Genomic DNA, 13311 nt, shown 5'->3' on the forward strand with positions numbered 1-13311 from the left:
TTGCGCCATGTTCTGGAACAGAACGTCGTCCTCGCAAAGGACTTTCGCCATCTATGCTGGGAGGAACAAGCTGAACGTACCATCGATGTCGATAGCCACCCGTTGTCCGAACCATGTTTGTACTCTTCTTACGCTTTTAACTCGGTAATTTTTCAAGATCTCCAAGTCTACCAGCTTTCTTGTGGGTGGAAATTCCTCCAGTTTACCAATTGTATTGAGTTTGGTAAGACCCACTTTTTGGACAGTTTTTTTCACTTTGTGCTTTCACTCTTTATTAAAGTTCAAATACTCTAACTTTTCAATCAATTTGTTGAGTTCAAATTTTTGATCAATAATATTTTTCAAGTTTTCTATATTTTTCAAGAATATGTATATCTATTCGCTGCCGCAGTTCTCTTAGTTTCGAAGTGCTGATTAGCGGAGGTGTGAGACTAATGTTCTGGCATGAAATTTTGACTTTCATAGCCGCATTTCTCCTATCGAGCGTATCTATTTGCTGCCACAGTTCTCTTAGTTTCGAAGTGCTGATTAGCGGAGATGTAAGACTAATGTTCTGGCGTGAAATTTTGACTTTCATAGCCGCATTTCTCCCATCAAGCGCACAATCCTTTAGAAATTTCGAGAAGCTTCATAAGATACAGACAAAACGTCTGCGGAACTTTCCAGAAATTCAACGTTGCACCGAAATCCTTTAACCACAGGCCGCTCAACGTCAAATCTAATCTCGTTGGACGATTCCAAGTATTGTTTTCGTCGGACGATTCCGAGAATTGTTTGTCGACCTAAAATTAGTTCAAGGTCGTTGCATGAGCCTTCCAACGTGTACCTCCCCCTCGAAACCTCTCGATCGTCAAAGAATCTTTTCGAACCTTCTGCAAGCTCTCAAAATCTGACACGTGCGAGGATTCTCGGTCGAACGTCCATAGATTCACGGGGTGCGCTCGAATGCTCGAGGGTTCACGGGTGCGCTCGGTAATGTAGTTACTTGATCCCGCTCGATGAGCATGATAACCGAGAGCGCTATTTATCTGGTAAGAGTAAGATTCAAGGTAACTGATAGCTAATTTCACACACTTCTTACCGACGAAGAACGCACGTGGAATGAAAACTATGGCAATTTCGGGGATTTTTTACCAACGATCACAGTCATTTGGGGGATTTCTTACCGACGATCATGGTCATTTAGAAGATTTTTTTCACCGACGATCGATCAGCAAAGCACATCTTATCTTACGAGGAGCGGGGGTAACCTTCGAAGGTTTGCGTCTGGGTAACCTTCAAGGGTTTGCGTTTGGATTTGCCGGTAAAGAAGTTGTTTCTACGCAGAACCGGCCTTGTATACCTACTGTCATTTCACGGGTAAGTATCGCGGCCCCGCTCACAAGGGGTGCAATTCAAATTTCCAGAAGACACACACCATTCCCTTGGTGTTCTACAATTTGTCGGGTTATGATTCCTATTTTGTAATAAAATCTTCACCTTTGAAAAGAATCGGTAGAATAACCTCTGTTGCCCGTTAACAAAGAAAACTACATCTCGTTCACGCAAATGGTTGATGGAACTCTCATGAGCTTAAGATTCATAGATTCGTTGTGGTTTATGGCAAGTAGCGTGGAGAACTTTACCTCGTACATCGATGCGGCGGATAAGGGGATAACTCGTAAGTTTTACCGCGATCTCGAAAAATTCGATTTGATTACTCGTAAGGGTGTTTTTCCAAACGAGTACGTTGATAGTTGGGAAAAACTGGATGAATTAGAATTATACCGTGTAAAGAAGATTTCTATTCAGCCCTCAGCGATTCACACGTAACGGAGTATGATTACCAGCACGCGAAAAACGTTTGGGATGAATTTAATCTGAATACGTTGGGCGAGTACTCGGATTTATATTTAAAAACAGACGTCCTTTTGCTTGCTAATATATTTGAAAATTTCCGCGCTAGTTGCATGAAAACGTACGATTTAAACCCCCTGCATTACTACAACGCACCGGGGCTTGAATGCGATGCTATGCTGAAGCATACCGGAGTCAATCTCTAACTCTTAGATGACCCCAAAATGGTGTTGTTTATCGAGAGAAGCCTATGGGGTGGTGTGGCGCAGTGTTCGAATAATATACGCCCAAGCGAATGATTGCTTTATGGGAGCCAATTTCGATCCTGACAAAGAGGAATCATACTTCACCCGCTGTAGCGCAAGATGTTAAAATTTCAAAATAAGTACTGGAAAATGTTGATCAAATGAAATAAAAATACACATGTTTCTGGAAAAATGATATTTTGTTTATTTATTCGAAAAAAATAGGGTTAAAGGGTGTGTGACAGAAATGTCACACTGCATCAAAAGTGTAACTTAACTTAGGTGAAATTGTATGAAGCAATTGTTGTGTTTATTGTAGCATAGAGCAACGCCAAATTTCTCGCACATTGTTTGTGCGACACCAGAGCAGTTTGGAAATTTGCAGCGTGTTCTCTTTTCTGTCTGTTGGTAACAATGTAATAGGTGTATGTTCTTTTCCTTTTATATTTCTATGCTGGTAACACTGCGAGTACTGTTCTATTAAAAATAGTGTGCGTTACCTATCTAAACCTATTAAAATACTTATCTTTAATAAAAGTCTTCGTGCAATTAACCATTGTTTTTACTTATAATCCAAAAGGTTATGGGCCCAGACATATAAACCTAAGAAGAAGTAAAAAGCAACTGTTTCGTCAAGGAAATTTTTTTTTTCGCCGAGTGCGTGGCATTGAGGTTAGAAAATGAAAATAGTTGCGAGCGAGTAAGCAACAAGCAAGGTCGGGACGAACAGGAAGATGGAAAACGACAATAGTTTTAGACTCCAGACGCACACAAGGCTCGAAGGAGCATCTAACTGGAATATTTGGAAGTTTCAAACCGTCGTTTTACTACGGGGTCAAGGTTTGCTAGAGGTCGCAGACGGAAGAAGTGTGAAACCAGAGGCGGTGGGTGAGAAGGCTGCATGGGAAAAGAAAGACGCGAAGGCTCAATCATGGCTTGTTACAAGGATGTCGGAAAGCGTGATGATGCATATCATAACTTGTACTACGTCAGCGGAAATGTGGCGAAAACTTGCGAGTGTGTATGAGCAAAAATCTGAAACAAGTATCCATATAGTTCAACAACGTTTCTTTCAATATAAGTACGAGGAGGGCACCGCGATGTCTACATTCTTATCTAAAATAGAAGAATTAAGAAACCAGCTCAAACAGATGGGAGAAGACATTTCAGAAAGGTTCGTCATAACAAAAGTGCTAATGTCACTTCCAGATGCGTATAAGCATTTTGTGTCGGCGTGGGAGTCCGCGCCGGACGAGAAACAAACGCTAGATAATCTCGTCGCGAGATTATTGATAGAAGAGGAACGAATAAACGAAAAGGAGCCTCAAAACTCATCAGCATCGGCGTTTGTAGCTAAGAAAAACATTAAGTGTTATAAATGCAATAAGCTGGGACATTATCAAAGTGAGTGTAATCAAAACAAGGGTTCGGGACACGACAATAGACCGGTAAAAAGGTGTTATTACTGCAATAAAGTGGGACATACTAAAAGTGAGTGCTATTTCAAGAAGAATCGGGAAAAAGACAGTAAAAGTAACGCATTTATGGTGATGAATGTAAATAGACACGTCCAACAATCTCAGTGGTTAGTGGACTCGGGCGCTAGTCAACATATGTGCCGTGATCGCAACCTATTTACAACATATTTATCGTCGAACAATAAAACAGTGATCATTGGAAATGGCGAGGAAATTAGTGCACTCGGATTCGGACAGGTGGCGCTAGAGGTATTTAATGGCCGCGAATGGGTGAACACAACCATAGACAACGTACTCTTCGTTCCGGAATTAAAAACAAACCTGTTTTCTGTCAAATGCGCGACAGAAAGAGGTTATGTTGTGAAAGTGGACAATAACTTGTGTAAATTTTACAAGAAAAATACTGTGTGTGCCGTAGCGTGTCGTAACGGAGATATGTACTATATGGACGTGCGTTATAAGTGTGAGATAGCAAATGCGACTGAAGTGAAATCGGGACTTAAAGAGTGGCACGAAAAACTTGCTCATCAAAACTTACAGTATGTGAGAACAGTGCTTAAAAACAACAACATTAAAGTAAAAGACGCGGACTTTAAGTGTGAAGGTTGCTTGGAGGGCAAAATACAGCGTTTGCCTTTCAGTGCCAGTGAAAATAAAACGAGTAAGCCATGTGAGTTGATACATGCAGATACTTGCGGACCCATGGAGGTACCATCCGTGGGAGGCTCCAGATATTTTGTTATTCTTAAAGATGACTACTCAAACTACAGATCAGTGTACTTTGTAAAAGGCAAAGATGAAGTGAGAAAGTGTATTGAGAATTTTTTGTACAAGGCCGAAAATGTAACCAAAAACAAAGTACTGTGCTTTAGAAGCGATAATGGATTAGAGTTTGTGAACAAAGAACTGGAAAACCTGTTCGAGAAACGCGGAATAACTCATCAAACCACAGTGCCATATACACCTGAACAAAATGGCAAGGCAGAGAGAGAGAATCGAACTCTAATAGAATCAGCACGTACAATGTTGTGTGCAGCAGGTTTGCCCAAGAAGCTGTGGGCAGAAGCTGTTCATACTGCAGCATATGTGATAAATAGAACAAGTAAAAGCAACGAAACAGGAAAAACCCCATATGAAACGTGGACAGGCAAACAATTTGATATAACGGGTCTTAAAATTTTCGGAAATCCTGTGTATGTCCATGTTCCAAAGGAGAAGAGGAGAAAATGGGACCCTAAAGGAGAGAAAGGAGTCATGGTTGGGTATGGCGAAGATGTCAAGGGCTACAGAATATTCTTCTCGGAAAAGAATAGCGTTGAAGTAAAAAGAGACATTGTATTTCTAGAAAAAGGGATGAAACAGAAGGAGCAATTAGTCATGCTGGATAATACCGTGGAGAAGAAGGAAGAGACAAGTCAAAGGCATACTAAAGACAGAGAAGAGAAGAATGAAGATGAAAAAAAAAGGATGGAAAATGAGAATGAAGTACCGCCTGTACAGGAAGAGGAAACCTTCAACGTATCTAGTGAAGGTGACAGTGTCTATGTACCATGTTCCAGTGATGAAGAATCCAGCTATGATGATAATGAAGAAAGACCGACCCGTGAGAAGAGTACTAGAATAAGGAAACAGACGTCATTTTACAAATGTCATCATGTCTATGTCGAAGGAAATGAACCAAAGACTTACCAAGATGCCATGCAACGAAGAGACGCAAATAAGTGGCAAGAAGCAGTTCAAAGAGAATTAAAAACTTTGAAAGAAAACAACACTTGGGCTGTTTGTGAAGAACCTGTTACTGAAAGGACAGTAGGTGGTAAGTGGGTATTTAAAATCAAAAACTCGAATAATAATGTAGAGTATAAAGCTAGATTAGTGGCGAGAGGTTTTGAGCAGTGTGATACAATGGACTTATATGATATATATGCACCAGTAGCTAAATTGTCAACTTTCAGATTATTCGTTTGTATAGCAGCAAAGCTAAATTTACCGATTAGTCAAATGGATGTTACAGGAGCCTTCCTATATGGAGATATTGATGAAAAAGTGTATTTAGAATTACCAGAAGGTGCATATTGCGACAATAAAAAGATTGTTAAGTTAAATAAATCTCTGTATGGGTTAAAAAAATCACCAAAATACTGGAATGATAAATTTAATTCAGTAATTATGAAACAAGGTTTTATAAAATCAAAAAGTGATTCTTGTCTGTACACAAAATGTGAAGGTAATGCAAAAATATATGTTTTACTGTATGTAGATGATTTACTAATGTTTGGTAATAATAAAAAACAAATATGTAATCTTAAGTCACTATTGAATAATGAATTTAAAATGAAGGATTTAGGGTTAGTTTCAAACTTCTTAGGTATTCATGTAAAACAAGATTTAGATACAGGAATTACTGAATTAAATCAAAAGGAATATTTGGAAAATGTATTGCAAAAATTTGATATGCAAAATTGTAAAGAAATATGTACACCAATGGATTTGAACTTTAACACTAAAATATTAGAAGAAAAAAACGAGTCTGTAATTGATAAAAACATTGAAAGAAAATGTAGACAAATTATAGGTTGCTTGTCTTATGCAGTGTCAGGGACAAGGCCTGATTTGTGTGTTGTTATGTCAATGTTAAGCAGGTACCAAAATAATGCAAATAATGCATTATTAACTGCATTAAAGAGAGTATTAAGATATGTAAAATATATTACTAATTACAAACTTGTTTATCAATGTAATAGCAACTCATTATTGGGATATTGTGATGCTAATTGGGGAGGAGATTTGAAGGATAGAAGGTCGACAACTGGCTATTGTTTCATGTTTGCAGATTGTTTAATTTCTTGGTCTTCAAAAAAACAGGCCAGTGTCAGTCTGTCTTCTACCGAGTCAGAATACATAGCCATCAGTATGGCTGCTAGTGAGGCGTGCTGGCTAATTAACTTGCTTAAAGATTTCAATATTGTAAAAGTGTGTCCTGTCACAATGTTTTGTGACAATCAGAGTGCCATAATGGTAGCGAACACTGAAAGTGTTAAAAGATTAAAACATATTGATATAAGATTTCATTTTATAAAGGAGTTGATCAAAAGCGGAAAAATAATTTTAAAATATATTAAAACTGAAGACCAAACCGCAGATATGTTCACAAAAGCGTTAAATAAAAATTTACTATCAAGGTTTATTAAAAACTGTGGTCTGTATGAATAAGTTTATAAATAAATATCTATTGTAAGGGTATATTACATTGAGGGGGGGTGTTGGTAACAATGTAATAGGTGTATGTTCTTTTCCTTTTATATTTCTATGCTGGTAACACTGCGAGTACTGTTCTATTAAAAATAGTGTGCGTTACCTATCTAAACCTATTAAAACACTTGTCTTTAATAAAAGTCTTCGTGCAATTAACCATTGCTTTTACTTATAATCCAAAACTGTCCAAAAGGGCCAGTACACTGTTTGATCTTGCCTGATTGCCATTGGAGGAACATGCCATCTACATTTTTTGTGATAAACTAAGTCGATACATTAGTTTGTTACAGATAAGTTACATTGACGCAAAATCGGTTCGAAAGAATACTTGAATTTTAGTAGGCGGATAATCGGTCTGTGACAGAAATGTTACACGGCGCTAGAGAGGGTTAATGTACTTATCATGAAGAAAGATGACGAGGATTTAAATTATTTCAAGACAAGTTTTATTTCGGAGATAGAAGAAACTTATCTAGACGAACGAGGTAAATTTTTTGAAGCGCTTGGAAAATTAGGAAGTACAGTAGCGGTCAGTGCCAGAATCAACACATCATCTAACGCCAGCGCACAAATGTCAACATACGACTCAGGCTCTGGACAATAGGTTATATCAAGAATGGTACGTAGAAGGTTTCCTTCGATCAATCCTCCTAGTTTCTCGGGTGATTGCTCTGGATGGACGGCATTCAAGGATAAATTTACGGCATGCATTACTTGTCGTCCTGTCTAGAAAGGGAAGCATCAAAGTTATTACAGAAAATCCCAATCACAACTAAAAATTATGCTCGTGCGTGGAACCGCTTGACTGAATACTATGATAATAAAAGAGTTTTAATTTCAGCCTGTCTAGATGCACTTTTCGATCAACCGAAACTCACGCTTGAATCGTCTCAAGGTTTGAAGGCGCTCCACGACGGAACCATGGAAGCGATCGAGACTTTAAAGGCGCTAAATCGAAATTCATTCGAGGACATTCTTGTTTACACGACGGTTCAACGATTAGATTCTCGAACACGACGAGATTGGGAAACATCAAGAGACAGTTCATCTACTCCGCTGACTTACGATGAACTAGACGACTTTCTGCTGACTCGGATCAAGGCGCTGGAACGAGTAGGGAAAACTAAACCTATGTCATCATCCAATTGAAATCAAAGGAATCCCTCGAATTCCAACCAATCGAAGCAATAAGTTTTGTTTTAACTGTTTAGGCGTGCATAAGGTACGTAACTGCCACTCAACGAAGACTTGCTTCAAGTGCAAAGGAAAAATACGCTGCTACATCGGCCGTCATCATCAGCGGATTCTCAAGCGGCTAGCAGCACATCAACGGCTCCTCAGGCAACTCCACCCTCGCCACCAGTCGTAGTTCATGCAGCTCAACTTGCATCGACACCGAAAAATGTCATCTTAGCAACGGCTAGAGTGTTGGCGATCAATGAATCAGGAAGGAGCACGGGAATTCGAACGCTCATCGATCCTTGCTCTCAAGCCTCCTTTATCTCGGAATCATTAGCTCAAAAGTTAAAGTTATCTAGAAAATCTACCTGTATCCCTGTTTCAGGTATCGGCGCTGCTCCCTCGCCAGCTGCCCGAATGGAGGCAACGTTCTTGATCTCATCGCTCATTGAGACAAGTGAGCAATGGAGAGTTCATGTACTAGTATTACCGCAGCAGATAAACAATCAGCCTCGAACTTTACCTGTAAAATCAGATCTAGCTTTCATAGAAAATCATCAGCTAGCTGACCCTCGCTTCAGCTCCTCTGATCCGATCGAAATGATTATCGGAGTAGATCTTTTTACGAAAATCATATTATCAGGCCTCAAGAAAAGCCCAATAGCTGATCTCATTATTCAAAAAACAACCTTGGGTTGGATTCTCACGGGTGCAACGAAACTTGAAGAAAGCACCTCACACGCGACGTCGCAGTCTCTATCTACTGTAACAAGTCTATCATGCTTGGTAAGTACGAATCTTTCAAACTTGTTGCAGAAATTTTGGGAACAGGAAGAACTTTCATCAAATATCACAGAACTCACTCAAGAGGAGGCTCAGTGTGAAGAGCATTTTATCAACACTCATCGTCACATCAGGAAGGCAGGTACATTCTCTGCTTACCTTTTAACGAAAATCTCTCAAATCTTGGCTGTTCCTTCAATGCAGCCCGATCAATGTTGTTGCACATGGAACGAAAGTTCGAATCAAATCAAGAATTATATCGCCTCTACAGAGATTTTATGGAAGGATATCTAGCTCTGGATCACATGAAATTAATTGGAGAAGAAAGTAGCATCAAACGAGACAAAAGTTCGTTTTATCTACCTTATCACGGAGTGCTGAAGGTAGTCGCTGATGAACCAAAACTTCGTGTGGTATTCAATGGATCGATCAAACCCAATCAAGGTTACAACATCAATGAATGCTTGTTGCCGGGTCCCAAACTCCAAACGGATATCGTGGATATTTTGCTGTGATGGCGGATGTTTAGATACGTATTTTCATCCGACATCAAGAAATTTTTTAGACAGTTTCTTATCGCCGAAGATCAGAGATATCAAAAAATTCTCTGGAGAACCTCCCGGGAAGAACCGATAAAGGTATATCAACCAGAAACTGTAACTTATGATCTAGTGAGTTCTCCTTATCAAGCTATACGTTCAGTGCTGCAGCTTGCATCTGATCAAGAATCAAGATTTCCGAGGGCATCTAGACTTCTTAAGAATCATACCTACGTCGATGACATTCTCGGAGGTGATGACGATCTTCTAGAAACAAAAAACCTCATTTTCGACTTGGTGCAGCTTCTCAAGGCGGGCGGCTTGCATCTTAGCAAATGGACATCGAATCATTCCTCGCTTCTTGAATCCGTACCTATCAAAGATCATGCCTCTTCATCGCAACGGATATGGTGACTCGAAGAGTATCAAATGTTAGGCATCTTGTGGCAACCAGCTGATGATGCATTTCGATTTCATGCCAATTTTAAGGCACCAAGCGATCCGATCACCAAAAGGAAAGCCATATCTCTTACGGCTCAACTGTATGATCCTCTCGGCTGGATAACTCCAATCATCATTCGATTTAAAATATTTATGCAGTCACTATGGCATGCAGGTTTACAATAGGATGACCCGTTGCCCATACTTCACCTCGATTGGTGAAATAATCTCACTTCTCATCTGAATGGTTTGGATATGATATCTACACCCCGATGGATCGGAAGTACAAAATCGCTCAAGCATCAAGAATTACACGGATTCGCCGATGCATCGGAATGAGCCTACGGAGCAGTCATTTATCTTAGAACAATTGACTCTGCAAATCAAGTTATGACTCGAATACTTTTAGCAAAAATTAAAGTATCTCCGTTAAAACAAGTGTCGCTGCCGCGTCTAGAACTTTGTGGAGCAGTTCTCCTTGTCAGATTGGTCAAAAGAATCCAAAAAACTACGCAAATTGAATCACTCCGGTGCAATCTTTGGCTAGATTTAACGGTAGCATTATCCTGGATTCACGAATATCCAACGAGGTGGAAAACGTACGTAACAAATCGAGTATCGGACATCCAGCAAACCTTGCCAGATGCATCTTGGCATCACATTCGAAGCGAAGAAAATCCTGCAGATCTAGCCTCACGCGGAGCATCACTTCAAGATCTCGCTGAAAATACTCTCTGGCTATGCGGCCCGAATTTCTGGACGGACTCTGCCGAAGCTTGGCCCTCAAGTGTTAATTCTGACCATCTCATCGACTGTCCGGAGCAACGATCAGTAGCATGTGTTGTTGCTCACATCGTATCAAAGGAGTGGGACCTCGTTAACCAGTTCTCGTCACTCAATAAATTATTCAGAGTTACGGCTAGATGTCAAGAGTTCATTCATCGCTGCAAATCTAAGTATAAAAAAAAATCTCAAGAAATTCAAGAACTTACTCCTACTCAGCTTCACTCAGCAAGCAAGTATTGGATAAGTCACATATAATCTATCTGTTCTGCGAATGAACTTAACTCTTTGTTGAAGAATCAACCGCTTTCTCGAAAAAGTTGTCTTCTACGTTTATCTCCGTTTCTGAATCAAGAAAGATTACTACAGGTTGGCGAGCGATTACGTCACTCTATCCTTCATCCAGACGAAAAGCATCCCCTCATTTTACCAAATGAATCGACATTTGCAAAGCTCTTGATCCGGGATGCTCATCAACGGACTATGCACGGAGGAACTCAGATTACTTTGAATTTTTTAAGACAGAAATATTGGATGATACATGGCCGCAGGGCTGTAAAATCGATCATTTTTCAATGTTTCCCATGCTGGTGGCAAAATTCTCGACCGATGACGCAACTCATAGGCGATCTACCAGCATCGAGGGTACGACCGCAACGACCTTTTCTGCATAGTGTTGTCGACTACGCTGGACCAATCAATCTTCGTCTATCTCACGGTCGTGGCACCAAATCATACAAGGGCCATATCTCAGTCTTTGTATGTTTCTCAACTAAAGCAGTTCATCTTGAAGCTGCATCCAGCTACTCAACTGAAGAATTTCTCAATGTTTATCGCCGTTTCACTGCCCGCAGAGGCATCTGTGCCACTTTACACAGCGACTGCGCCACGAACTTTGTCGGAGCTGATCGAGAGCTCCGAGAGCTTTTTCAGCAAGCATCGATTCAAAATCAAGAAATTGCTCATCTTCTAGCCAACGACGGAACGGAATGGAAATTCAATCCACCCTCTGCCCCTCACTTCGGTGGTATTTGGGAAGCAGCGGTGAAGTAAGTTAAATTTCATTTGAAACGAGTCATTGGAGAAGTGACTCCAACATTTGAAGAAATGTCAACCATATTAGCTCAGATCGAAGCCTGTTTGAACTTGAGACCGATTAATTCACTGAGCGATGATCCGACTTGTCTCGACGTACTCACACCAGCTCATTTTTTGATCGGAGCTCCAACTACATGTATACCGGAACCTTCTGTCTTCGACCCGTCGATATCGATCTTATTCCGCTGGAAAATGATCAGAAAAATGCAAAAAGATTTCTGGAAACGATGGTCTGCAGATTACCTGCACGAACTTCAATACCGACCGAAATGGGAAACGGAGCAACAACCTGTTCAAGTGGGAGATATCTGTCTTTTGAGAACTAACTTATCTACTTCTAGCAAGTGGCCTCTGAGAAGAGTCATGGAATGCCTACCTGGCTCAGACGGAAAGATCAGTGTTGTCAAATTACGTACATCATCATCGACGCTAACTAGACATCTAGCGAAGCTCAGCATCTTGCCATTTATGGATCATTCGACGGGGATCGTCGAAGGCGGGCGGGATGTTCAGAAATAATAGACGTTATAGAAAATTCTCTTGATTCTACACATATTGTACACATTTAACCACGCGACACATACACAAAAATCGTCTGTTCGTGTAAACAACTGACACCTCGACATTGGGTCTGAGAGGGGAGTCTTTCTGAGAGCATCGCGCGAGACACACGCAAACCATTGTAATTAAATGTTTTACTAAACTAGACTTTAAATTATTTTATTAAGTTCAATGTTGATCTAGATTACTTATTTATCTCCCGTACCCTGCACTCAATCCGTGACCGATCACGAATCAATCTTTAAATTACATGAAGTTTCAATCTCTAGAATCTGATAAAGGAAAATCAACGAGCATTACAACAAACCACCGTTTGTTAACAAGGCAAAACTTAATACTTCAATTAACAAAACTTTGAAAGAGAATCAATATTTAAATATTTGATCGACACGTCAATTCAATTCCGGGTTTGCTTGTTTACTAATTCTTCGTTCCTCTTTTTGATAACAGCCGCCCTTCGGAACAATATAAGACAGCGTCGAACGGCAACTTCATTATATCGTCATTCTTGACATATATATATTTGATGAAGTTTCCGGACGTGTATGTACGGCTAAAGCCGATTCATAGATGAAAGTGTTAGTCTGGTCCACTTAATGTTTCGCAGCGTCCTGACGTTTCACAGCTTCAAGATACGTGGCTTCACCTTTTTTTCCCCCGAACGATTGATAAAACGTGTATTGCAACCATGTCGATCTGACATCCATATTTTTCATTAACTGTAACGCAAGATGGCTTCTTGAAAAAATCATTCCATTGATCGCATTCAACTTCTCAGTATTCGCTTGCAGCCGCTTGTCATTGTCAATGATTCTCAGCTCACTAGCGCCGGCCATGGTCTCCAGAGCAACAATCTTAGCCTCCAAAGCGTCGGTTTTGGTTTCAAGTACACCGCACGCATTTCGCATAATATTCTCAAGAGTATCAATTGTCTGCTGCAAAACATTCATCATGAATTTTGCAGAAGCAGCATCGTTAGACTGTTATGGGTCGGCTATGTTACACAATCGTTTACCGTCCAGATCATACTGATTGGCGGGGGTGATTTTGAATCCTACGCCTGGAGGTCCACCAATAAAGTTTTTACCCCCACTACGCTTCGAATGTCGCCCA

The sequence above is a fragment of the Neodiprion pinetum genome, chromosome 3 (assembly GCF_021155775.2).
Source record: "Neodiprion pinetum isolate iyNeoPine1 chromosome 3, iyNeoPine1.2, whole genome shotgun sequence".
NCBI classification, from domain to species: Eukaryota; Metazoa; Arthropoda; class Insecta; order Hymenoptera; family Diprionidae; genus Neodiprion; species Neodiprion pinetum.